The sequence below is a fragment of the Cherax quadricarinatus genome, chromosome 7 (genome assembly GCF_038502225.1).
Source record: "Cherax quadricarinatus isolate ZL_2023a chromosome 7, ASM3850222v1, whole genome shotgun sequence".
NCBI classification, from domain to species: Eukaryota; Metazoa; Arthropoda; class Malacostraca; order Decapoda; family Parastacidae; genus Cherax; species Cherax quadricarinatus.
This window is the reverse complement of record NC_091298.1, coordinates 7274608-7288271: the sequence shown is the minus strand read 5'-3', so window position 1 is coordinate 7288271 and position 13664 is coordinate 7274608.

Genomic DNA, 13664 nt, shown 5'->3' with positions numbered 1-13664 from the left:
AAAGAAAGAAAACAATTTTCTTCTTATTATTCTTTTTAGTAATCTTTACAGGAAAAGGGGTTACTAGCCCATTGTTCCCGGCATTTTAGTTGACTTTTACAACACGCATGGCTTACGGAGGAAAGATTCTTATTCCACTTCCCCATGGATAAGAGAAAAAACTTAACTAGTATTAATTATTGATGAGACCTGTTGTCCCTGGCTGAAAACTGAACACCAATAATGTAAGAATATGACTACCCCCACTATTTGGTGTGTTTTGATAGTACAGTATAGTATACTTGGATGGTTTTACTATTAGAAGTGTCTGTATTAAAACACAAAGACATAACTGAACTCCAACACTTTTAGGATCTAAATGTCATTTTGCTAACCAAGCTGAAAAAGAGATACTGAGCCTAATAACTTGCCAATAATCTAAGAATCAGTTGTTTTTTCTTTTATTGGTGGAATACTCTAACTAGGATGGTAGTGAAGATAACTCTAAAATGTTCCCAGGCACTGTTTAATGATACACTTCTAGAACAAACTTATTGGGCCACCTTCTCACTATATTAGATTTTTGTCGATAGAGATCTAAAGTATGAAATTTTTATTATTATTTTTACATTTGGGGAGTGCTAAACCTGTAGGAATTATACAGCTAACTAAGCGAAAGTTGCATCAATGAAAGATTGTTCAGGAATGTGTGTTTTATACAACACTAATTTTTAAGCAAATTAATTTTTAAGATCCAACGTCTGTCATGATATTAAATCTTTAAGAAAACATCTTAATGCTGAAGGACTCTTGATCAAAAGAACTGCAGCTATCTTCCTCTTCCTTGGATCAAATCTGATTACCCCTCTAAGTCCAATATGATGTCTTGCAGTTTAGTTCTTCCTCATGAATACAGTAATAATATAATAATAATATAAAACTGCTTTGGTAATCTAGGAAGTATAGTGCCTGCATACTGAAGGAGTGAGGATGTTGCCATTTAGAGGCCTGTGATGTTAGCACACCTCTGGCAAGACAGAAACTGAGTAAATGCTTCCTCTTTTTGGGTCACTCTGCCTCAGTGGAAGATGGCTGGTGTGTTAAGAAAAAGTAATATTTATCTGCTTGGGTAAGTTGATCAAAGTTTAGGTCAATTTTCTGTAGAACCATCATAGTCCATGGGCAGCAAGAAGGTGTGGTTCTCGGCAGAACAATGTAGAAGAGCAGGCTAACAACTTTTCTAGGGCAAATATTGTGACTTTTATTCTTCATTATCATAATTTGCCAGAGATTTAAGATTTACGTCAAGAAACCTCAGCTCATGTAAAATGGTAACTATTTAATATCGTTAGATCTCTCTCTCTTCAGTTCTTAACCCTTCTGATTGTATACATTAATACTAGTGAAGGGCTCTTGATCCAAGGATTTGGAGCTACCCTCCCATTCTTTGAATCAAGCTTGATTAACTTCATTCCTCCATTTTAATAGGCACCACATGACCCCAACTGGTTTAGTGCTTCCTCGTTATAAACTCAGAAAATCCCACATTCCATACCAACTCACTCTCTTTGACTTGTTAATTGAAACTGGCTTATTACATCATCTTTCTCTTCATGGGACATCCCTTCAATGCTAGTGAATCATTTTGTTCCAGGGGATTAGAGCTTCTCTCCCTTTCCTCAGAACAAACTTATTTGCCTCCTATTACCCAGAGTACATGATCTCGGCAAGTTCAGTACTTTTCCACAAATTTGACAACAATCTTTGTCACGTGAGTTTTTGGAAGTCATGTGGTGCTTCAGAGTTGTCTCAGAGGCTGGAGCTTACCAGCATGCCTTAGGATGTGGCTCTTGATCTGAGGAACTGGATGTACTCCAGTCTTTTCTTTTGTCAAACTTGAATGCCTCCTGTTCCCTTAGTGCTATATGACCCTTGTTGGTTTAGTGTTAACTTCTATTAAAATAAATAATATTGGTATGAGCATTGACACTTGCACATCTCATGCCAAACAATAATGCTGCAACCCTCTATGTAAAGCTAATATTTAATAGATTCAAGGGAAAATTGATATTACAGTGTTCATCTAATGAGCAAACAACCATTCACACTGGTGCTCTCATTGAGCAAACAATCATCCATACTGGTGCTCTCACTGAGCAAACAATCATTCATACTGGTGCCCTCACTGAGCAAACAATCATTCATACTGGTGCCCTCACTGAGCAAACAATCATTCATACTGGTGCCCTCACTGAGCAAACAATTATTCATACTGGTGCTCTCACTGAGCAAACAATTATTCATACTGGTGCCCTCACTGAGCAAACAATCATCCATACTGGTGCCCTCACTGAGCAAACAATCATTCATACTGGTGCTCTCACTGAGCAAACAATCATTCATACTGGTGCCCTCACTGAGCAAACAATCATTCATACTGGTGCCCTCACTGAGCAAACAATCATCCATACTGGTGCCCTCACTGAGCAAACAATTATTCATACTGGTGCCCTCACTGAGCAAACAATCATTCATACTGGTGCCCTCACTGAGCAAACAATCATTCATACTGGTGCCCTCACTGAGCAAACAATCATTCATACTGGTGCCCTCACTGAGCAAACAATCATTCATACTGGTGCCCTCACTGAGCAAACAATCATTCATACTGGTGCCCTCACTGAGCAAACAATTATTCATACTGGTGCTCTCACTGAGCAAACAATCATTCATACTGGTGCTCTCACTGAGCAAACAATCATCCATACTGGTGCTCTCACTGAGCAAACAATCATTCATACTGGTGCCCTCACTGAGCAAACCCCAGTTATTGCTATGCTAGCTTACAGTAATCTTATGTACAGTAAGCTCTCTTATGAAGCTTTGCTATATAATGCTATTTTTTCTGTAAATGTGATTGAAAAAGTACAGTCAAAATAAAGCATGTTTCAACGTCTTCATAGTGCAGTACCTGCTCTTCAGTTTTGGATGCACTTTCTCAGTCGCATTTCCTAAAAATCGCAATATATAGATGCACTTTATAAGAGGCCTTAGCGTAAAAGTCACACTATGTATAGCATAAACAATACAAGGGTGTACTCAAGTCATATAAAATTTCCTCGGACAGGTTTCATAATACCAGCATGCATTGCATTCACACATATTTTTTCTGATGACAGCACTCATAATGTATGACCCATATGGGTTTAACATTTCTTTTATGAATACAGTACCATATAATAATGATACAAAAATAATAATCATGCTGGAATAACATGGCTCTCATACTGATGGGTACTCATGGCTCAGTTGGTAGTAGCCTCATTTCACACTGGCATACACTAGGTGAGCACAAATAGAAAGCACATATGCCTCGTGTTCAGCAGACGGAGGATCAAGCTTTCACCACATTTTGGGCTAAGTAACCAGCATGGGTTTAGTACTTTAAATGAATTATTTATTTATTCAGCTCACACTGAAGAACAGGGTTTGCACTCCAATAGAAATAAGATATAGTCCTCAATGAAGTCCTAACTTTATTGGGTTATCCTAGTTACTAATCCTCCAGGTTAATTTGAAAAAAATTTGATGAATAAGATACAGGAGGACCCTGCTTTACAGTGCCTCACTTTACAGCATTTCACTAATGCAGCAGTTTTCAATTATACCCAGTTTTCATTTATTCAGACTTCCTGCAATAAATATATTCACCACTCACTATAAGCTAAGGATGAAAATATTTTAAGTAAACCACAGTATGGGCGGGGCTTGAACTAGCAGCAAGTGAGTCAAAAACTCCAGGCCAGTGTATAAGGCACTGGGTTAGCTGGCTAGAGTAAGATTCATCCAACTAGGTATATTTATACACCATAGGGAAGCTAGCATGGTCCCACTGTGACCACAAATGCCAGCTGGCCCAGTGGCTTATGTGCTGGCCTGCAGTTTTATGAATCACTTGCCATGAGTTCGAACCGCACCTGTACTGTGGTTTGTTTGCAATCATACAATTTCGAGAGTTAAGCAAATTTTTTTTTTTAACTTCTTGGCTTTTTCCCACCAAGGTAGGGTAGCCCAAAAAAGAAAAACTTTCATCATCATTCACTCCATCACTGTCTTGCCAGAGGCGCGTTTACACTACAGCAATAAAACTGCAACATTAACACCCGTTCGTCAGAGTGCAGGCACTGTACTTCTCATCTCCAGAACTCAAGTCTGACCTGCCAGTTTCCCTGAATCCCTTCATAAGTATTACCTTGCTCACACTCCAACAGCACGTCAAGTCGTAAAAACCATTTGTCTCCATTTGTTCCTATCTAACACGTTCGTGCATGCTTGCTAGAAGTCCAAGCCTCTCTCACACAAAACCTACTTTACCCCACCCTCTCTAACCTTTCCTAGGCCGACCCCTACCCCGCCTTCCCTCCATTACAGATTTATACACTCTCGAAGTCATTCTATTTTGTTCTATCCTCTCTACATGTCTGAACCACTTCAACAACCCCCTCCTCAGCCCTGTACTGATTATGAATTTTTTTTAGGCCTAGCTCTATTGCTCACTTAATACATAATAGTGTAAATATGTTATCAGGCTTTCATATGCATTTGAAAGTGAAAAAAGGTTATGTTTCACTTTTCAGCAATTTTTCACTTTGCAGCGGTGGCCTGGAACCTAATCTGTTGTATAAGTGGGGCCCTCCTGTATGCTGAGGGAGTGACCCTATCCTACTAAGATTAAGGGACTGATTATCTCAAAATAATTTCTTCTGCTGTCTCCAGTGTTACACTCCCTTGTATTTAACTGAAGAAGCCTGTTGGCCACGCAAAACATTTAAAAAATAGATATCCAGTTGCTGCATGTGTCTCATTCACTAACTTATTGGCATTATATACCATCAATAACTGATACCTCTTGACATGCCTCCGACACCAATTAGGACTGCTAAGTAAGAGAGACACTGTAGAAGAAATTTATTGGATAACCATTCATGCTGTGTAGAGCTTCAGAGATCTGTCAAGTTTCCACTGTTATCTGCAGAATGTTATTAAATCCATCTCTGATAAAGAGAAATGATTATGCTTTCTTATAAAGCTCATCAATATAGTATGATTTTTCTGTAACTACAATTGAAAAAGTGCATCCACAATTGTATGTCATGCACTATGAAGGACATTCCACCCAAATCATGGAACGGGAGAGACTTGAACCCATGGTGAGGGAATCCTGAACTCACCCATTCCAGTTTCTTTTAGCCATATTCTGTTGGACTTCCCACTCTATCAACGAGCATGTAGAATTTACCTCTGATGTCGTCACTGCTCTACTGCCCTTACTTTACCTTCCCTTCTTGCTGATTGACCCTCCTTTAACCCAGACTCTCTTGTTGACTTTTTGACAGCAACTGATTTACTGCACAAACTTTGATGATGATGCCTCTAGCACTCCTCACAGCCCTTTCTACCTCTCCCTCTTGCTACCCTCTACCCCTGCACTATCCCCTGCCCTGCTGCACTCCATGTCCTACTAATAATCCCCCTCCCTCTTGCTACCCAATACCCCTGCACCCTTCCCTACCCTGCTGCACTCTATGACCCTTGTAGGTTTAGCACTTCTTTTTTATTATAATAATATGCAATTTGTTTGCAATTTTCTTATTATGATTCCATGAGGCATTCCACTTTCTCTTCATTTTTGGATGCTTTTTATCAATTGCATTTAAAAAATCACCATATATATATATATACAAGAGTTTCACAAGAAAGCTTACTATATATCATGTTTATTTCTGCCAGCGGATATGATTCCACTGTTATATCTGCTCTTCAAGGATGGAAGAGCACTTGATCCGAGGAATTTGCACTGCACCTTCCTTCGTTCAAACTTGATTGGCTACCCCATTGACCAGGAGGCAAAATGTCTCGAGGGTTTAGTGCTTACTCGAGAGTATGACAATTGCCATGTGGAAATTGTGTGTTCTGTGGCATGTTTGTTTTAGTACTTAGTTTTGAATATAATAATAATGTGGTGCTTGTCCGTCAACTTGAGCTTTATTACCCCTACCTGGAGCTACCTGGAGGGCATTCCAGGGATCAACGCCCCCGCAGCCCAGTCCACGACCAGGACTCCCAGTGGATCAGGGCCTGATCAACTGTTACTGATGGCTGCACACAATCCAACGAACAAACCACAGCCCGGTTGATCTGGCACCGTCTTTAGGTATCTGTCCAGCTCCCTCTTGAAGACAACCAGGGGTCTTCCTGTAATGCCCCTTATTGCTGGTGGGAGGCTGTTGAACAGACACTTATTGCGTTTTCTCTTAGTGTACCAGTGGCGCCCCTACTTTTCACTGGGGGTATGTTGCATTACCTGCCAAGTCTTTTGCTTTCGTATGGAGTAATTGCTGTGTGCATATTAGGGACCAGTCCCTCCAGAATCTTCCAGGTGTAGATTATGATATATCTCTCTCGCCTGCCCTCTAGTGAGTACAAGTCAAGCGCTTCCAGGCGCTCCCAGTAGTTAAGGTGTTTGATGGAACTTATACATGCAGTAAAGGTTCTCTGTACATTCTCTAGTTCTGCAATTTCACCTGTCTTGAAAGGGAATGTTAATGTACAGCAGTATTCCAGCCTGTGGGTTTAGCATTTACATATTTGCTATTACTTCCCAACCACACACTACAACAACCACACATCAACCAGATAACTGCTGCAGCATATGGGCGCCTGGCAAACCTGAGAACAGCATTCCGATACCTTAGTAAGGAATCGTTCAAGACACTGTACACCGTGTATGTCAGGCCCATACTGGAGTATGCAGCACCTGTTTGGAACCCGCACTTGATAAAGCACGTCAAGAAACTAGAGAAAGTACAAAGGTTTGCCACAAGGTTAGTTCCAGAGCTAAGGGGAATGTCCTATGAAGAAAGATTAAGGGAAATCGGCCTGACGACACTGGAGGACAGGAGGGTCAGGGGAGACATGATAACGACATATAAAATACTGCGTGTAATAGACAAGGTGGACAAAGACAGGATGTTATAGGGAGGGGACACAGAAACAAGAGGCCACAATTGGAAGTTGAAGACACAAATGAGTCAGAGAGATATTAGGAAGTATTTCTTCAGTCATAGAGTTGTCAGGCAGTGGAATAGCCTAGAAAATGACGTAGTGGAGGCAGGAACCATACACAGTTTTAAGACGAGGTTTGATAAAGCTCATGGAGCGGGAGAGAGAGGGCCCAGTAGCAACCGGTGAAGAGGCGGGGCCAGGAGCTAAGGCTCGACCCCTGCAGCCACAAATAGGTGAGTACAAATAGGTGAGTACACTACAACAACCACACACTACAACAACCACACACTACAACAACCACACACTACAACAACCACACACTACAACAACCACACACTACAACACCCACACACTACAACAACCACACACTACAACAACCACACACTACAACAACCACACACTACAACACCCACACACTACAACAACCACACACTACAACAACCACACACTACAACAACCACACACTACAACAACCACACACTACAACAACCACACACTACAACAACCACACACTACAACAACCACACACTACAACAACTACACACTACAACACCCACACACTACAACAACCACACACTACAACAACCACACACTACAACAACCACACACTACAACAACTACACACTACAACACCCACACACTACAACAACCACACACTACAACAACCACACACTACAACAACCACACACTACAACACCCACACACAACAACCACACACTACAACAACCACACACTACAACAACCACACACTACAACAACCACACACTACAACAACCACACACTACAACAACCACACACTACAACAACCACACACTACAACAACTACACACTACAACACCCACACACTACAACACCCACACACTACAACAAGCACACACTACAACAACCACACACTACAACAACTACACACTACAACACCCACACACTACAACACCCACACACTACAACAACCACACACTACAACAACCACACACTACAACAACCACACACTACAACAACCACACACTACAACAACTACACACTACAACAACCACACACTACAACAACCACACACTACAACAACCACACACTACAACAACCACACACTACAACAACCACACACTACAACAACCACACACTACAACAACCACACACTACAACAACCACACACTACAACAACCACACACTACAACAACCACACACTACAACAACCACACACTACAACAACTACACACTACAACAACCACACACTACAACAACCACACACTACAATAACCACACACTACAACAACCACACACTACAACAACTACACACTACAACAACCACACACTACAACAACTACACACTACAACAACCACACACTACAACACCCACACACTACAACAACCACACACTACAACAACCACACACTACAACAACCACACACTACAATAACCACACACTACAACAACCACACACTACAACAACCACACACTACAACAACCACACACTACAACAACTACACACTACAACAACCACACACTACAACACCCACACACTACAACAACCACACACTACAACAACCACACACTACAACAACCACACGCTACAATAACCACACACTACAACAACCACACACTACAACAACCACACACTACAACAACCACACATTACAACAACAACCACACACTACAACAACCACACACTACAAAAACTACACACTACAACAACCACACACTACAACACCCACACACTACAACAACCACACACTACAATAACCACACACTACAACAACCACATACTACAACAACTACACACTACAACAACCACACACTACAACAACCACACACTACAACAACCACACACTACAACAACTACACACTACAACAACCACACACTACAACACCCACACACTACAACAACTACACACTACAACAACCACACACTACAACAACCACACACTACAATAACCACACACTACAACAACCACACACTACAACAACCACACACTACAACAACCACACACTACAACAACTACACACTACAACAACCACACACTACAACACCCACACACTACAACAACCACACACTACAACAACCACACACTACAACAACCACACACTACAATAACCACACACTACAACAACCACACACTACAACAACCACACACTACAACAACCACACATTACAACAACAACCACACACTACAACAACCACACTGCTACAACAACCACACACTACAACACCACACACTACAACAACCACACTCTACAACAACCACACACTACAACAACCACACACTACAACAACCACACTTTACAACAACAACCACATACTACACCAACCACACTGCTACAACAACCACACACTACAACAACCACACACTACAATAACCACACACTACAACAACCACACACTACAACAACCACACACTACAACAACCACACATTACAACAACAGCCACACACTACAACAACCACACTTTACAACAACAACCACACACTACAACAGCCACACACTACAACAACCACACACTACAACAACCACACTCTACAACAACCACACACTACAACAACCACACACTACAACAACAACCACACACTACAACAGCCACACTGCTACAACAACCACACACTACAACAACCACACACTACAACAACCACACACTACAACAACCACACACTACAACAACCACACATTACAACAACAACCACACACTACAACAACCACACACTACTACAACCACACACTACAACAACCACACACTACAACAACCACACACTACAACAACCACACACTACAACAACCACACACTATAACAACCACACACAACAACCACACACTACAACAACCATACGCTACAACAACCACACACTACTACAACCACCACACTACTACAACAACCACACACTACAACAACCACACACTACTACAACCACACACTACAACAACCACACACTACAACAACCACACACTACAACAACCACACACTATAACAACCACACACAACAGCCACACACTACAACAACCACACACTACTACAACAACCACACACTACTACAACAACCACACACTACTGCAACAACCACACACTACAAAAAGCACACACACTACTACAACTACCACACATTACAACAACCACACACTACAACAACCAAACATTACAACAACCACACACTACAACAACCACACACTACTACAACAACCACACACTACAACAACCACACACTACAACAAACACACACTACAACCACACACTACAACAACCACACACTATAACAACCACACACTACAACAACCACACTGCTACAACAACCACACACTACAACAACCATACACTACAACAACTACACACTACTACAACAACCACACACTACAACAACCACTAACTACAACAACCACACACTACAACAACCACACACTACAACAACCACACACTACTACAACAACCACACACTGCAACAACCACATACCTCAACCACACACTACAACAACCACACACTACAACAACCACACACTACAACATCCACACACTACAACAACCACACTACAACAACCAAACACTACAACAACCACACACTCCAACAACCACACTACAATAACCACACACTACAACAACCACACACTACTACAACCACACACTACAACAACCACATACTGCAACAACCACTCTACTACAACAGCCACACACTACAACCACACGCTACAACAACCACACATTGCAACAACCACACACTACACCAACCACACACTACTACAGCAACCGCACACTACAACAACCACACTTGAGTCTCGACCCCTGCAACCACAATTCGGTGAGTGCACTACAAAAACCACACTACCACAACAACCACACTACTACAACAACCACACACTACTACAACAACCACACACTACTACAACCACACACTACTACAACAACCACACGCTACTACAACCACGCTACTATAACAACCACACACTACTACAACAACCACACGCTACTACAACCACACACTACTACAATAACCACACTACTACAACCACACACTACACCAACCACACACTACTACAACAACCGCACACTACAACAACCACGCCCTACCACCCACCAAGTCCGCCCACACACCAACCACACTGTGAAATACAACCACACCCACACCCTAATCAACCATACCTTAATACAACCACGCCCTACCACCCACCAACCACACCCAACTCCACCCCATCAGACCTCTTCCCTCAGGCAGTCAACAAGAGGAACAAAGAGTTCCCTCTCCCCCCCTACTCTTAGCTCAGCAGGACCGTGTTTGCTGTCTACAAACTTGCTCCGGAACTAATTATTCAAGTTTGCTGAATCACAAAGGTACCTACACGTGCTGTACAAAGTTCAACACCAACCTCTTCTGTACCCGTGTGCAAACCCGTGTGATTTTACCAGGAAATCAGTGCAACTAAAACTTCAGTTAGTCAGGAGCTCTCTCTCCCCTCCATCCTTCACTCTTATCCTGTCTCTCATGTTTGAGAGAGAGAGAGAGAGAGAGAGAGAGAGAGAGAGACGGAGAGGAGGGGAGGGGAAGGAGATCATGGAGGGAATAAGGAGGAAAAGCTGAAATGAAGATTAACGACGTGATCATTAATTTTGGTTGTCATTTTCAAGTTAAGTGGTAACTAATGTAAAAAGAAAAAACTCCACACACACACACACACGCACACACACATACACACACACACACACACACACACACACACACACACACACACACACACACACACACACACACACACACACACACACACACTATAACAACCACACACCACACCTACAAAGGGGCCAGGAGCTTGGACTCGACCCCTGCAACCTCAACTAGGTGAGTACACACACACACTCAGGAGGAGAGACAACAAGAAATGACCGTGAAGTATGTGAGGAACTCAACAAGAGATTCAAAGAAGTGTTCACAGAGGAGACAGAAGGGGCTCCAGAAAGACAGAGAGGTGGGGTACACCACCAAGTGCTGGACACAGTACACACAACCGAGGAAGAAGTGAAGAGGCTTATGAGTGAGCTAGATACCTCAAAGGCAATGGGGCCAGATAACATCTCTCCATGGGTCCTGAGAGAGGGAGCAGAGGCGCTATGTGTACCCCTAACAACAATATTCAATACATCTATCGAAACAGGGAGATTGCCTGAGGCATGGAAGACAGCAAATGTAGTCCCAATCTTTAAAAAAGGAGACAGACATGAAGCATTAAACTACAGACCAGTGTCACTGACATGTATAGTATGCAAAGTCATGGAGAAGATTATCAGGTAAAGAGTGGTGGAACACCTAGAAAGGAATGATCTCATCAACAGCAGCCAACATGGTTTCAGGGGCGGGAAATCCTGTGTCACAAACCTACTGGAGTTCTATGACATGGTGGCAGCAGTAAGACAAGAGAGAGAGGGGTGGGTGGATTGCATTTTCTTGGACTGCAAGAAGGCGTTTGACACAGTTCCACACAAGAGATTGGTGCAAAAACTGGAGGACCAAGCAGGGATAACAGGGAAGGCACTACAATGGATCAGGGAATACTTGTCAGGAAGACAGCAGCGAGTTATGGTACGTGGCGAGGTGTTAGAGTGGGCACATGTGACCAGCGGGGTCCCACAGGGGTCAGTCCTAGGACCAGTGCTGTTTCTGGTATTTGTGAATGACGTGACGGAACGAATAGATTCCGAAGTGTCCCTGTTGCAGATGACGTGAAGTTGATGAGAAAAATTAATTCGATCGAAGACCAGGCAGAACTACAAAGGGATCTGGACAGGCTGCAGACCTGGCCCAGCAATTGGCTCCTGGAGTTCAATCCCACCAAGTGCAAAGTCATGAAGATTGGGGAAGGGCAAAGAAGACCGCAGACGGAATACAGCCTTGGGGGCCAGAGACTACAAACCTCATTCAAGGAAAAAGATCTTGGGGTGAGTATAACACCAGGCACATCTGAAGCGCACATCAACCAAATAACTGCTGCAGCATATGGGCGCCTAGCAAACCTCACAACAGCATTCGGACATCTTAAAAAGGAAACGTTCAGGACCCTGTACACCGTGTACGTTAGGCCCATATTGGAGTATGCGGCACCAGTTTGGAACCCACACCTAGCCAAGCACGTAAAGAAACTAGAGAAAGTGCAAAGGTTTGCAACAAGACTAGTCCCAGAGCTAAGAGGTATGTCCTGCGAGGAGAGGTTAAGGGAAATCAACCTGACGACACTGGAGGACAGGAGAGATAGGGGGGACATGATAACGACTTATAAAATACTGAGAGGAGTTGACAAGGTGGACAAGGACAGGATGTTCCAGAGATTGGACACAGCAACAAGGGGACACAGTTGGAAGTTGAAGACACAGATGAATCACAGGGATGTTAGGAAGTATTTCTTCAGCCACAGAGTAGTCAGGAAGTGGAATAGTTTGGGAAGCGATGTAGTGGAGGCAGGATACATACATAGCTTTAAGCAGAGGTATGATAAAGCTCACGGCTCAGGGAGAGTGACCTAGTAGCGATCAGTGAAGAGGCGGGGCCAGGAGCTTGGACTCGACCCCTGCAACCTCAACTAGGTGAGTACACACACCCTAAGAAGAGGTACGATAAAGCTCTTGGAGCATGGAGAGTGGACCAAGTAATGACCAGCG